Source organism: Copadichromis virginalis, linkage group LG19 (genome assembly GCF_057382275.1).
Source record: "Copadichromis virginalis isolate Kocher_CV1m ecotype Utaka linkage group LG19, C_Virginalis_male_GT1.1, whole genome shotgun sequence".
Taxonomy (NCBI): domain Eukaryota; kingdom Metazoa; phylum Chordata; class Actinopteri; order Cichliformes; family Cichlidae; genus Copadichromis; species Copadichromis virginalis.
In genome coordinates this window covers 21,180,889-21,196,602 of record NC_140636.1, presented here as the reverse complement: position 1 = coordinate 21,196,602, position 15,714 = coordinate 21,180,889, and the positions used below count along the sequence as shown (strand labels likewise).

Genomic DNA, 15,714 nt, shown 5'->3' with positions numbered 1-15,714 from the left:
GTCATCATAACATCAGAATCCCCAAGATTACTGGAAGTGTTTCGCAAGCATGATCGTAGGAATAATAACAAATCCATGACAAGACGTCCATTTAATTTTGGTCATTGCTGTCAATGATCCAGTAGAGTACTTTTTTTTCTTTAAGTGTGCTGTAAAATAATCGTTGTTAAATTACAATGCTGTACTTTCAGCTCTAAAATAAAGTGATGTTTTTTACGTTGTAAAACATTTTGCAGTTTTGTTCTGTATAGAAATCTTTGCAACAAGTTTGCTGTGTGATTTTCATTGTACTGCTGTTTGAGTGTTCCTGGTGTCAGTGCCACAAACAATTTATTACCCTAAATAAGATACACCCTGGAGTCAGTTTCTAGTTGTTCTTCAACCATGACAAATACTGAATGCTTTGATTCTCCAATTTCCCACACCCAGGGACATTTCCAAGATATCCAAGAAGAGGAAACATTTTTTGGGGGTCACGTAGAACCAGAAGTTAGAACATCTGATTATAAATAAATACAGAGAATGGGTGTAAAAAACATTTCATTTGGTATAATTTTCCGGCTCATTTGCAGTCCCCCTCATAGAAATGTATTGCATGATAAGTGGCTGTACCACAGTTTAAATATTGTTTTTTATTTATTTGATTTATTGTTGAGTTTTTTAAAATAGGAATAGTATGCATACAGTATCATAATGTGCATATCATTATTGTGTATATTTTTATAGTACAGCTAGAGATTATTTTAATGACTTGAATACTGCTGAAAGCTTGGTCTATAGGCTTTATATATAGTAATACATCATACATGAATATATTTTAGTCACAAAAATATATATATATCCCAAGAACAAGGGTCTCATGCAGGGGCTTGTCCTTCCATGATGGTTTCTTCTCTTGCTCCCTTTCTTGGGTTTCTGCTGCCCGAGGTATTCACTGAGCACGCCACCATCTTTCTGATGTACTCGTGGATGTTTGTTGTCTCATCCTGGATTGTGGTACCCCCACTCACTAGGAACAGCACAGTCCTAGGAAGAGCAACGATACTGCACAGGACCCTCAAGCTCCCAGGCCTCTCTCTGCTGGAGGACCTGAGCTTGAAAGATAAACTGCATTAGTGTGTGTGTGTGTGTATAAAATTTATGAAGTGGAGAAATATTTCTTACCATAAATTTGTTATTTTACAAACAGCAGGACATGTGTGTGTATGTGTATATGTATATATATATATATCTATATACACACACGTGGGCGGGCGGGCGGATGGATGGATGGATAGATATGTATAGAAATAGATATATAGATATACATATACACAAACGTCCTGCTGTTTGTAAAATGACAAATTTATGGTAAGAAACATTTCTCCACTTCATAAATTCATAACAGGACATGTAAAAATATACAACTGGATGACTTGAAGGTTAAATGACATACAAACCTCCTGAAAAGTGCATTTACAGTCACACTGAGTCACTTCATTGCTACATAATTCTCTGGAAAACAGCTCAGTGTGCCAGAGAGGAGGAGACTGTTCAGAATTCACTACATATTTCCTTCACTTTTTCTTTTTTGCCCTTGCATCACTTTGTTTTCCTTTTCCTTTGCCGTCAGTCGCCTGTCATGTTGTCATGTTGTAATACCTTAACCTGGATAATAGCTCAACATGATCAGTGTGGCTAATCTCACAGCTCAGGTGCAGCCAGTAGGACACACGTAGGTTACAAAGTGCTGACTGTGAGCACACAGAGTGGGTTAAAGAACAATCAGAGTGACCGACAGTGGGACTGTGCTAGTGGTCTGTTAACACACTTCACGTGCTGTTTGATTACGCAACAACAGCAACACCGAGTTCACTGCATTTTTGAGTTAGCCGAGCAAAATCTAGCAGGGAGCTGATACCCTCCTTGCGCATGCACTGACAATGCTGTGGCAAACATGTGCTTCCTTTGTCACAGTGTTTTGTGCAAGTTGGAGGTTTTGAATGGAAATCTAATCAGCGGTTTCATCAGGAAGCCCAGTGTGCAGGAACACGGCTTTAAAAAGGCTGGATGCCAGACGGGCAGACAGCTCCTGTGAATTGAAGCAAGCATCCTTCAGTGATTTCATTTACTGGTTGCTGTGGTGACTCATGTAAAGCAGTCAAACACAGCAGCGCAGAGGGATAATTTGAACGTTCTTGACCGGAGTGTGGGATTGCAGAGAGAAGAAGATGAATTCATTGGCCGCATACTCTCCAATAAGGCCGGTCACATCATTCAGGTATGCAAAAAGCTCAGCAGCTGCTCAACAACATCTTCACCCTGACTACGTCCATATGGACTGAATTCTAATCCACTCAGACAACTGGCCTGCTTTGGTGTAGTTTCAGCCTTAATGCCAGATCCCATTTAGCAAAACAATTAATTAAACACTTATGACAATCATTCAGGAACACCTGAGACTGACTTTGAAGGACTGCATTGGACAGACATGGCTCAAAACACTGCACAGAGAATCTCAAAAAGAGCTACTCATTTTACACAAGATTGGAGCTTTACTCAGAATCTGAGGATGTGGTTTTATCAGTTCTGATATCAAAATAAAGCAGCAAACCCTTCATTATGAACTAGGAGAAAAGTGACATCCAGTGTTTTAGGAAGTTGATATATTGAGTTAAATATGAGAGATTGTGTTCACAATAAATTTGAACCCTTTTAAATATTATTATTAAATTTAGCTTCCCAAATCAACTCTAAAGCCATTAACAGAAACAGTTTTCTGTAGCAAAATCTAAATTTAGTTTAAAAATCCTTTCACTATCACTTGGTATTTAAAACACATTGATTTTATCTCGAATGAAAGCTTTCACATTTTGGGAAAGAACCTTGCTTTCTTGCTAAGTGTTAAATGAGAAGATTGATATCACTTTTGGCTTACATGCAAATATGGTCGACAGTAGTTCATTTACACATGGAACTAAACGTTTGGTACACGATATGCTAATTTTCAACCTCTGCATTAAAAATGTAACACAAAACACCTGCAATACAAAAAGAAGGAAAAGTAATAAAGAAATTGTCTTTAAAAGAAGACTAGGACCTTAGGTTGCTATAAGGGTTAAAATTAGAGTAGGTGAAGTATGGTTTAAATTATAATTAGGATTATAGGAGGTAAAGTTGTGGTGCAATGGGAACTAAAAAGACTGTCATTTACTTAAATTACTGAGTAACTTTAATTATTATAGTAGTAGATTGCCCCGTGTGAGGGCTGCACGGCGTCAATGCATTAGCGCCGTGATCACCAATCACATGGGGCGAGCCGCCTTAACTTGCTAACGGAGATTTTCTGCATTAACGCAGTTATGGCGTTAACATCATTTTAACCAGATAAACCCTGACAGCACTACATCATAGCTAAGAAAAATAAGGAGAAACAGCAAAAGAAGCCATGTTTTTTTCTTGACAAATCAAGAAAGATATCATTGTTAATTAGTTAGCTTTACATTTGTTTGCTATTGGATTTTTTTTCTCCCGTGGACAGAATTGGGCTAGCTAGCTATGTTTCCCTGTTCCCAGGGAATATAGCTAGCTAGATTACTAGCTATAAGGTAACAGTAACTAGAATAACCATTTGTTACAACCAAGGTATGCAGAAGAGCATCTTTGAATGTACAACACTTTGAACCTTGCAGCAGATTGGCTACTGCAGCAGAAGACCACACCTCTCAGCTACAATTTACACAGGCTTATCAAAACTGGACAACAACAAATTGGAAAAATGTTTCCTGTTGTCTATTTCTACTGCAACATTCAGACGGTAGCACCAGAATTTGGAACATGAAAACATTTCCTCGGCAAAGTTTGGAGCCCGTAGTGCCAACTGAGCTTGGTTTAAGTTTCAAAGTCTGAGTATTAATGGTTTAAAATGTAAAAGTGACGAGATCTAAATCCAGTAAAGCGTGTTTGGGATGACGTGGAACAGGATATTCACATCTTGGAAGTAATGTGATGTTGATGCATTGACTGTGTGATGCTATAATGTCAATTTGAATCAAAATCTCAGAGGAATGTTTCCACCACCTTGTTGAATCAACCCTCTACTACCAAGGTGTACCTAATAAAGTGGTGAGTATCTATTATTACAGTGACCAATCATCTGTCCATTCTTTTTCGCTGATCCTTGACAGGGTCGATGGGGGGCGTGGTTAGTGCCTATCCCAACTACCATAGAGCGAGATGTGGTGTGCACCCTGGATATTACAATATTACAATAGTAAGCAAAGAGATGCAAAAATAAATCCCATGTTAATTCTACTTCCATGCTAATTCTACTAATTTGGCGATATTAACTGCTACCCCTCCTCAGCTTTTATAAACTGGCCAATCAGCTGAAACTGTGTTTATATTTGTTCATCTACCCGTTTTTTGCTCTCATCATATATGTACACACACACACACACACACACACACGCACACGCACACGCACACACACACACATATATATATATGAGTCATGTAAAGCAAATGTAGTGAAGCCCAAGAATAAAATATGCACCTGAAAATGAGAAGTAATTGGTTCCCTCTAAGTGATGGCTTATACAGATGAAGACAGAGGGAACGTCTGAATTCTTTTTTTATGGTAATTGTTAAGCTTGATGTGAAATGTGCAGTCTCGAAGAGTATTGATTATGTTAAGAGGCTCTTCTTCTATAAATATCAGTAGTTAAAAGAAAAGGTGCCAGGTGGGAGAAGCGCTTCCTGCAGGGCTGAAGTGTGGTTACAGTGCTGCAACCTGAAACCTGCCTACACATCACCGCTGCTGGATGTGGAGCTGACTCTCTCTCTTTACAGTAAACAAATGCATGTGAACCATTTGAATTTCTGTCATAACTTCCAGAAGGCAAACAAATCCTTTTCCATGACTGTTTGTCAACTCAAACGAAGAGAACAGCCCCACTTACTGGATTGAAATGCGACATATCAAAATATAACAAGGAATCTGTTTAAGCGGAAACAGCACTTGTTATAAACAAGATTGTGAAAAGTTCTGAGAAAATACTCATTATGATATCTTAAAGGGTTATTCTGAAAATTAAAGCACAAATCCTTGGGCCACTACCTCATGGGAGCTGAAGTTTTGAGATATTTATGTTATTTATGATATTTATATATTATGTGTGAGGATTTATGTGTCTGAAACAGATAAATTATAGTTTATCTGATCTTCTGCCGAGATTTAGATGAGAGGATGGACATGAGAAGTGTATGCATTATCTTACATTATCACTTCTGCTGGAAGCTGACTGTCTCTCTTTACAGTAAACAAATGCATTTCAGCATTTGCCATTTCTGTCATAACTTCCAGAGAACAAACCAAACAGCAAACCTTTTCCATAACAGTCATGTGCTTCAACTCTGACTGAAAAAAGAGCGAGAGCCTTCATGCTTGTTTGCTGCTGTGGTAGAGAAACAAACCAAATGACATCATCTAACCCGACTTCAGCCACCACTTGTTTTCATGTCACTGTGGGAAATCTAACATACATTTTGTTGCAGGAAATTGCAGACCAGCAAGAGGCTTTATTCTGTAATTTACCCAACAGCCCCATTTAATGGAGTGACCGCAGGCAAAGAGCCACGACAAGACACCCGTAATCACCCGTGCCTTCACAGATACATGCCCGAACGCACACTTGCTTCACGAGCATTAAGGTATCAGTTCCTGATACAATGGAAGGAAGTGCGTCACAGGCACGCTGCACTTCGACACAAAGAAGAATGGAACGCTGCCCAGGCACAAACAGAGTGAGAGACAGAGAGAGAAGGGGAAATGTTGGAGCATGTGGTGGAAGAAGTGAACAAATAACGGCGTCCGAGAGGAGAAAAGAACACGAGTGGTCGGGGGACTTCAGAGCAGGTCAACACAGCCACCTGCGATTTCGCAAATAAACACGACCCCGCCATTCCTTCCACTTTTACTGGACTGCTTATTCTCAGTGGAAGAAAACAACAGTCCGCCCCTCACCTCCCCACCTCATCTCGCCCAGTTCTAGAAAGAGAGGAAAGGAAAAATGCTGGGCGCCTGAGAAAAACAAGTTTTACGTGTTGTTTTGTTCCTCCTGCGAGTTGTTTTCCTCGTCCTGAGCCCAAAACAGTCCAATGAAATGGCATTTGTGGGCGCTTCTCACAATGGGAGAGTTTATCTCCCTCCGTCAACAAGGTTATCAGTGTAATTTATGAGGATGCTAGTCTGAGGTCCGCGCAGCCTGGAATGTTAATGGGTTTTGGTTGAATTGTACTTTTGCTGCTGCTTGACCTCAGTTGACTGAGCATCACACTACCTTCTGCTCCCGTTGAACATAAATGTCTCAGTCTTTAAGTTTAAAATGCTGCATTATTGTCTTCACTAGACTTCCCAGAAATCTCCTGTTAAACAACAAGTGTGGGCGGGACGGTGACATCATTTTACCTTTGGATTTTCACTTGCTGATGTTTGAGTTTCAGGGCTTTTGATCTGTTTTAGCTAACTCTCTGTTTCTTCTGGAAGTCTGGAAACACTAACACATCACTTCCTGTCCACTAGAACAATTTTCCCAGGAGGCGGTAAAAATGAGGTTGAATCAGTTACTGTAAAAGCAGCAGATTCACCTCTCTGGAACAAAAAAACGGGGGATTTCAGTTGAGCAGAACTGCATGTCTTGTCACAGCTTAAGGGAAGATCATTGCTGGCGTGTCTTTAGAGGCAATTTTGCATTTCTCTGTGTAAACATAAAGACTGCTTTGTTTTCATCGCTGTGTGTACCAGTAACTCGCTCGCTATTACTGCACTCTGAGGCGTATCTTCACTGCAGAATAATCCTCATTGTTGTGGCTCCGTGAATCCAGGTCCTCAGAGGAAAATCTTTTGTGGAATAAGATGAAGAGATATACAGCATCAGTGATCCGCTTTTAGATCTCTCCCGCTGCTGCTTCTTTGATATCTTACTACGTGTCATAGAGTAAATTTGATGTTTTAATTACAGTTTTGAGCTGAACACACTGATGGCAAAGCAACAACCTTGAACACAGTTTTAACCATTTTGTTTTCATACAGAACAAAAGGAATTTTCTTTATACTTAGCTTCCAAGGAACTAGAGTTTCTGCATTTGTTTTAAAGGGGTCTTAAGCAGAAGTTCTCTAGGCTTTCTGAAAGTCTTTCAAATTATTTTTTGGACACCAGCTGCTTTTACCTGACCATTTTTAAAGGAATGATTTTTGCTTCTGTTTTAAGTCACTTAACACTGAACAACACATCATTCGGGTATAAAACAGGTGCATAACCCAATCAGGGTTGTGATTACACATAACCAAACAATGAGCCAATTAAAATTAAATTTTTAGGCACTTTATTCCTAGCAGACTGTCATAAAAAGACAATTTGTTAATGTTTCTTTATTTTAAAATGTAAAATGTCAATGATAACATACTTTGACAGACACAAAATAGTATTGTTGCACCAACAAGGTGATTTCCAAATAGCTATTAGCTGGAAACTTGGTTTATATCAGCATAGTGTGCATTGTGCTATTAAAAATTTTGAGGAAACTGGACAAGTGGAGGACAAAAGAAGAAGTAGCAGGACTAAAAACCTAACTGAACACTCTCTGAAAATCATGTGTTTAAGAAATAGGAAAAAAATCCAGCCATGCCCTGAAAAATGCACAATTCAACACCAACAGTCATGGATTGGCCTCCCCAGCCCCCAAACCACAACATTATTGAAGCAATATAGGATCTTTCTTACAGGGAGCCAACATCCAAAGAAGATCTCAAGAACTGTTTCTGATTAAATCACATCTGCCTTTTCAAACATCTCTGTGCTACTTCATTTGAACAAAATTCCTGGAAAGACCCTTTAAATTTCCTGCCATATTATCAGGTATCAAGAAATGGCATAAGTAAAAAACATCCTGCGTTTCATCAAACTTGCTATTTCAGACCTCCATGAACAACATCCTAATCCTGACTTGACCCTTTCCCTAACTGAAGCTACTTTGCGTGTCATTTAAAGTTGTAAATTGTCACACAAAAACAGTTTAAAAGGACAGGCAAAATATGCCTGAGGTGGAGGTCTATTTATACCTCGATATCACGTTGATTTGGTTCCCAAATCAAGGACGGATGGTAAGGATGGATGAAACGTGGACTGATCGTGATACATGGAGACACATGTCAGTCAAGAAAAACCCACTGGGGAAAGAAAAAGGAGCTCTTTAGGTTTTAATGTGTTCTTAATGAAACGAATAATATCCTCAGTTGGTACTTACACACCTTGTTTGTGATTGGTCAAACGGAAATGTGGAACTGCAAGAGGGAGGGGAGGCGGTGATGGCGGGTGATCTTCCTGGGGTCGACTCCTCCGGTGCGTCCATTCCTTCCGGCTCGATGGAAGCTTAATGTGAGTGTGGAAAAGTGGAAAATTTAATTAGGCTGCCAAGGGGGTTTTGTCTCACTTGGCATCCCCCCCCCCCCGCCCCCTTCCTCCCACGACCACTACTGCCACCCCCACATCTTCCTTCCCTCATGTTTTGCTCTGATCACATTTGCTGTAACGGCACTATTTCTTATTCTTTTACCCATAATACTTCAGAATATGATTTTCTTGGCACCTTGTTCTTCACTTATGATTCCCCCGCCACCTCCTTTTTTTCTGCCATGGCTGGATTCATCTGTTATGCACTCCTTGAGCAAAGATTTTCTGTTAGGCCCCTCCAACCCCACCCCGAAAATCCCTGTCCTGCAAATATACAACCTGGCCCCAGTGCATTAATTAGGTTTTGGTAATTTCACTAAACTTTACTCAACAGTCATTTTAGAAAATGTAAAGTGCTCAAAACTGGTGCTAACAAGTCTAAAACCAAGTGACTCACAATTGAAAGCTACCTTTCTCAGCACTGGATTGTGTGTAAATCCTTTTAAAGCTCCTGGGTTGTGTCAGACCAGACATTTACTAAGTTGGGTTGCAACATTAAAACTTAATAAATGTGTAATTTGTTAAGATTTATGTAAGGACGCATATAAAATCAGTGATGTTTAGCTCACAAGAAGCTGATGCATTTATTCTCTCCATGAAGTACCTAAACGTTTCACATACCATTTTAGGCCTACTGGGCATGTGCAGCTACATCATTATCAATCCTGTGGAGAACATACACGATGGAGACTCACAACAACTTCTTGTTGGCTCCAGTTTTGGCTAAGTAATATAATAAGTTTGCAGATCCAAAACACTAGGAAAAGTGTATTTGTTGTATTTTAGGCATTTACTTCCTAAAATGTGTCTATTTCATGTGTCAATAAAAATGTTTTTTTATTGCCCGGTAAAGCGATTTTCTCTTATGGAAGCCATTTAAGTAACATTAACTTGATAAACCATTTTTTTCTACAGGTCTTTTTGGAAGTGGGAATGTTCAAATAGCAACAAAAATGCCCATTTAGAAGCTGAAGGGGTGGTAGAGGCTTAATCCACCCAATCCAACTGTGTCTCACAAATTTGAGTTTTTTCCTTTGACCTGACTTTTTTTGGTGTTACTGTGTTTTGCTTTAGTTCTAGGCACCAAATGCAATTACTAGTTATAAAAGAGTTACAAAAAGATCATGGTTTAGGTTAAAATAAAGAGTGTATTTGGCAAAAGATATGTCAAATACAGTAGCTTAATGCAGATTTTACACAACCTTTACATGTGACCTACATCTATCACAATGATCGTAACAGGCTACTAAGCCTTAAAGAAGGTAGAAGAATGGGCCTTCTGGCTTTGTGCATGTGACTGATAACAGTTGATAATGGCCATTTAAAGGGCTGATAATATCTGGATCTGGTGTTGGTTGTAGCACAACTTCAAACTATTCCACCAAATGCAGCTTAAAAAACACTAACAAAAAACATTCAGTGGATATTTTGGGCTTATGACGGTAGGGTGAAGCTGAGGTATTGAACAGTCACGCCTACTGCCCAGCCCAAACACAATTTTTTTGATAAAGTTGTATAGATATCTACATACGGTTAAACTGGTGATAACAGATTTTATGTGCTGAAAGGATGTACTATTCTTCTATGGTCAAATGTTTCCCCGTCAGGAAACAGTTGAAGCTCAGGTCATTCAAAATGAGTCCTCTGTGGACTTGCTTGTTTGATGTTTTTCAAAGAAGTCTCTTGCCTGGAACTTGTTTTCTTAATATGGTTGACATTTGTGATATTACAGCTCTTAGTGAAAGCACGAATTGTTCCTATGGGTCTTTGTACCATCTTACAAGGTAAGCTTGTAAGAGCTCAAAAAGACACCAACATTTAAAAAAAGCAGAAAAGTCGTACATTTAACAAGCTGGAAGCATAAAATGTTGGTATTTACAAGCATCTGAACCCTATCTTCAACAAAGTATTACAGCTTTGGTTGGCCACTCATGAGGAACATATTCCAGAAATCCTGTTAACATACAGCACAGTGTACAGGGTATTTAAGCATTTTCAGCTAGCAACTGTGCACCAGATGGCCGAGCAAGTGTGTCGAAACAGCTAACAAAGTTATGACCAATCCCAACTGATCACCCTGTCTGATCCATCTATTAATTTCCCAATGTTTCTCCACCACTGAAATATTTAGCTTAACTTCTAAGGAAATCTGTGGTAATACCCAGGAGTTAGTGGGAGTGACCTTTATGTGATAAATTCTTCAGTAAGAACTACCGTAATTGTCGGGCTATAAGCCGCTACTTTTTGCACAAGCTTTGAACCCTGCGGCTTTTAGTCAGGTGCGGCTTTTCTATGGATTGTCCGTGATTTTTGTCATATCGTAAGACGATTTGTTTTGTTTGTTCCGCTGTTGTACGGCACTACGTTGCCTGGCGGAAGGATCGGGGTTCAAGAGTGGTATGTTGGTCACATGTCCATCCGCCAGGCAACATAGTGCCGTACAAGTAGCGCGAAAAACAAACTTCAAAGTAGCGCTACGCGTTCAGCGGGAGTCGTGGATGATGAGCGGCGATAAACTTGCGAAAAGCAAGTTGTGCTCAACTCTACCGGTGGATTCTGACAGCGTGGAAAAGTGTGCAAACATCCACGATCACCAACGGATTTCGAAGGGCTGGACTGCTGCATGATGAAGAGGAGGACACCGCCACGGCCCTTCAGAGGGTGTTCGACTCCGACACTGACAATGAGGATTATCTTTGGTTTTGAAAGTGACAACGAAGGAAAGAAGCTGAGAGTGGATGACGAAGCCATCCTGAGCCTGTTCGTTTCCGACACTGGAGAAGAGGACTTTGGTGGTTTTAGTGCGCAGGAAGATGGTGGTGAATGACTGACTTTTCTTCTTGTTAAAGCCGTGTCACTGCACCTGAGCCTAAAAGGTAGTCCGAATCAATTTTTCTGGTGTGCTGTAGGTTACTGTTATGTACTACATTTGTTACTCATTTATGAAGAAACAGCACATGTGCAAATATGTACCCATAACTTGTTTTTCAAAATATTAATAAAAGGGGTGTGTCTCCAAACAGCCATCTCTTTCCTGACAATTCGCTTTGTGCATATTCTCTTACATATGATAAGTCAATATTGAAACACCTGCGGCTTTTAGTCAGGTGCGGCTAATGTATGTACAAAACAGGATTTTCCCCTGATTTTAGCTTGTGCGGCTAATATTCAGGTGCGCTTTGTAGTCCGGGAAATACGGTAATTTATGTGATGAAACCAAGTGAAAAACAAAAAAGCCAAAGGAGATCTACCAAAAACCCCCCAAAAAACTGCAGTTCCTCTAATAGCCACTTAAGGCTGACTCTAAAATTTTGAATTTTAAAGCGCCTCATTTTAATAACCACCAGAAGGCGATAACCATGGTTGCAGAAAGAGTCCTTGTTCTATCACATTTTATGGGGAAATAGCTTTCTGTAGGTTCAGTCACTCATTTTGAGTCATACTGAATTACGTGTTAGACATATTGTGTTTCAGAAGGCAGGATTATCCAAGAGCAACCACTCACCAACCAATGGATCAATACAGGCTTTTCCCTAGCAACTGGTGGCTAGCAGGAGCTTCTTACCAGTCTCTAGGCTTTTTTAAGGGGGCTTTTGCAAACTGTCAGCAACCTTCAACAACCCTTGAGGAGCCACCTAAGGTTGCCAAATGGATGCTGACAGGTCTCCAAATATGGGAAGGTCAGGCTATCTGATAACCCAGGCTTCAAAATGTCCATAACCATAGCTATGTCAGTCTTTTGAGCTATATAGGTGAAACCTGCAGTAGTTTTGAGAGCTGTAAATCTCCACTTTTTTTAAAAATTTAAAGCTCTGGTTGAATACTGTCGATGTGTCAACCATATGACTTTGTAACTGGAGCTAAAAATGATGTCAAACACAGGCTGCAAACAAATGGCTCTCATGTGAAGTTTAAACCAAACAGCGAATGTGGCATTTCTGAGGTCTCAGTGCTATAGAAGTGCATTATGTTCAGGGGTATCATTTATCTTTATTAATAGATGTTAAGAAGATGAAGAAAAATCTTTTACATTTTATGCAAATCATAAGCAGAAACTGCAGCTGACATGACACCAAACTTCATCACGTGGCTGCATCACATCAGCTCAGGCTCAAAAGAAAACTTTCCCCCAACTCGTCAAGAAACATGCTCATCCCGTGTGCACTCTTCCAACTTATGGATATTTATTTTTCCGAGGGAGGGGAAGTGAAGGGAAGTGGGAGCGGGTGGCGGCTGTAGTTGTGGCGGTGGAGGAGGGATGAAGGAGCGTTGTCACATTACATGTACCTGTCTGTACGCGTCTTCACTCGTGGCTGTCATCTCACCTGACAGGTCTATCAGTGTCCACGGCTGATCAGGACGCGTCCCTCAGCCTGACAGGATGAACAGACAGCGCGGCAATCCAGACTGACAGCTCCTCAGGTAGCTGCTGGAGGAAGGGAGGTTTAAGATAGGAGGGAGATGGAGGAATCTGGGGGGTGAGGGGCAAGAGAAAAGCTGCAGAGCAAGAGGACTAAATAAAGAGTGTAAATAACCCGCCAGATGATGTCCACAAGAACATCAGCAGTGAAGCCTAACCCTAGATGGCATCAAAGAGGTTCAATCATCTTTCTTTACCTTTCTTTTTTCGGAATCTGATAATGAAGTGATTGAGGCTTTTAAATAAGAGGCTGCTGCCAAACGCTACCTTTAAAAACTCCATTAAGCCACAAAAATCCTCTCTCTGGGTGCCAGTTTGAGTATTTTTAAGCAAATTGAGTTTCATCTTTTACGACAATCATGCACGTTGAACCGAAGCCAAACAGCTCGCTGGGTAACAAGAGCTGCCTTCCAGAGAAAAAACACCTGCGGGATGTGCTTTGGTTAACCCATGAAAGCTTTAAATCAAATGCTTGTGATCACACCCAAGGGGAAATAAGGCCCCCCTCCTCTCTCCAGCACACCTCCCACTCTGTGCTTCCCACCCTTCTTGGGAAGAAAAAAAAATCAGTCTTTATCTTGTCAAAAGCCATCGAAAACAAGCCCTTCCAAACGCCCCAACAACACGGGGACGAGACAAAACGGGAAAACCTACAAGCTCCAGAGCGAAGACTCATTTGATCAGCTTAGCCACGCTCTCCTGGCTCCTCATGCACGAGGAGTAATTAGCAATTAACAACCAGGATTTAACTAGATCCAGTTATTATCTGTAACCAAAAAAAAGGTGGTGGGAAGGGGGGTATCTGCTGCTTTGACACGGGAGTGCATCAGAATTCCCCTGCTCCTCGAGTTTGATTAAAAAAAAAAAAGAAAAAAAAAGAGAAGGAGAAGAAGAAGAGTGAGGGACCCGAACTGTAATTCTCTCATTTTCACGACATCTCTGGGCCATTTTTTTCCCAAATTCCCAGATCAAACAGGCTGTAACAAAAGGCCCCAAATCCCCCTCCGCTCTCCTCCTCCTCCTGCTCTCTCTTTCCAAAATTAGTTAAGCCTCTCAGCTCCATCATCCTCAACATGGCTCGCATCAACAACCCTACGCTGCTTCGCAAATGCTGCATAGCCTCTGAAATCCACCCCGCCTCCCCTCTCCCCATTTCCTTCCAAATATGCTGAAGAGTTGTTGTTTTTTTTTTGGGGGGGGGAGAAAACTCCCCATATGTCACTCTGAATTTGGACTTACACACAAAACACAAAGTACCCCATAGTCACTACAGTTTTTTCACTGGGCTAACTGTGTGTCTTTTCTGGGGGTAAAATTTTAAGCCAAAAGTCTGCTGTTCAGAAAATGAAGGTGAACAACAAAGGCTGAGGCGAGGCTGACAGATTCCAGAAGAGGGGGGTAAACAGTCTCTCCTCTCCTGGTCTCTGACACACTCGGGCCTTTTGGACACTCCTCGCTTCCTTCTGATTACCTCAGCCCCGGCTGTTTACCATCGAGGGGATGATTCAGGGTTTTCAATCACTCTCGCACACTTTCCCTCCTCTTGTCTTATCACACTTTTGTCTGCCTCCGACGTACTTCTTCTGCTCTTCAAAAGTTTCTGGCGGCTCGCCCGACTTCTGAGGTGAAGCTGGGTGAGATATGCCGAGAGCAAAGGCTGGGTTGTTGCCCAAGAAGGTGCTCGTTGCTGAGCTTTAAGTGATCCTGTTTCACACACTTGTCAGTTCTCCAGGCTGGCAGGTCCTTAACTGCCTCCGAGCTAGCTGCTTATAGGGCTGCCACCAGTCCTGTTAATGTTAATCTAATGCTAATGTTTGCCAGCTCCCTCAAGCTGAGGACACCTGTTTCTGAACAGACAGGCCCCGCCCCCCTGCTTGATGCTCATTAACTTCCTCGCCACCATCAAGGCTGCAGTGCAGTCGGCGATTTATCTCACAAAATAGCATAAAAAATGACCAACCCGTCTTCAGTCATCGCCTTATATCAAAGTTTAGCCCGACAAAGCATGATCACAGCCAGACCACAAAAATAAATAAATAAAATGAAAACCAGCCTCATCAATTTAATCATCCCCCGTCCAAAGATTTCGAGCTAATTATTCCAGCCTTTAATTATTCCATCCGACTGCCATTGAGATCTCTTAAAGACGGCTGGATTAGTGGATTTGGAGCATTAGCTCGGAGGGTTGGCAGACCTCTGCACTGTGAATCAGGGGGCTGAGAAACACATCTTCAAAAGGTATGCCGAGCAGCACCTTTACAGGATCATTAACAGCGGATAAATCCACGTTAAGTTGCTTAAAAGCGTGTAAAGGTGAGCCATGTTTGGGAGCAGACACTTTTGAGGGAGGAGGCTAACTAAATGTGACTTAAGCACTGCGACAGTGACACAGTTTAAGCCACTTTGGAAGGAATTGTTTACTAGTTACTTAAAGGGCTTATGTCAGGTTGGGTCAACGTCAGCGGCTGAGGGGAAACTTCAAGAGTTGGGCGAGTTTACCTTTTGCACGGGCACGGTTGGGAATTGAGGGGAATGATGTAAGCTGCTAACGATTCAGCTAATTTTGTTTGAGCTAATGTAAGGCAGCAGGTTATTTGGCAGGGATGGGGTTCAAGCTCAGAGCCAAACCTGCACTGAGATTCAACACTATTGGAAAATCAATCGCTGCCTTTCGAGCTGTGACAGTCAAGTTAAACTAGCCTCCGCTCGTGCTCGTTAAAGATGCTCCCTGTCATGCTACTACCCCCCTCTGAACTCCATCTCAAACCCCCACCCATCAGCTCTCAGCTCTGCAAAACGAGA

General features: G+C 41.3%; 1 long non-coding RNA gene across 1 annotated transcript; it reads right to left on the bottom strand.

The window, feature by feature from the left end:
• Positions 1-1,186: 1,186 nt before the first annotated feature.
• LOC146685990 (uncharacterized) lies at positions 1,187-13,778 on the bottom strand. Its single transcript, XR_014916972.1, has 3 exons — positions 12,780-13,778; positions 8,291-8,411; positions 1,187-8,209 (listed from the first exon to the last, which is right to left on the bottom strand). It is a non-coding gene; the product is annotated as an uncharacterized LOC146685990 (long non-coding RNA).
• Positions 13,779-15,714: the final 1,936 nt, after the last annotated feature.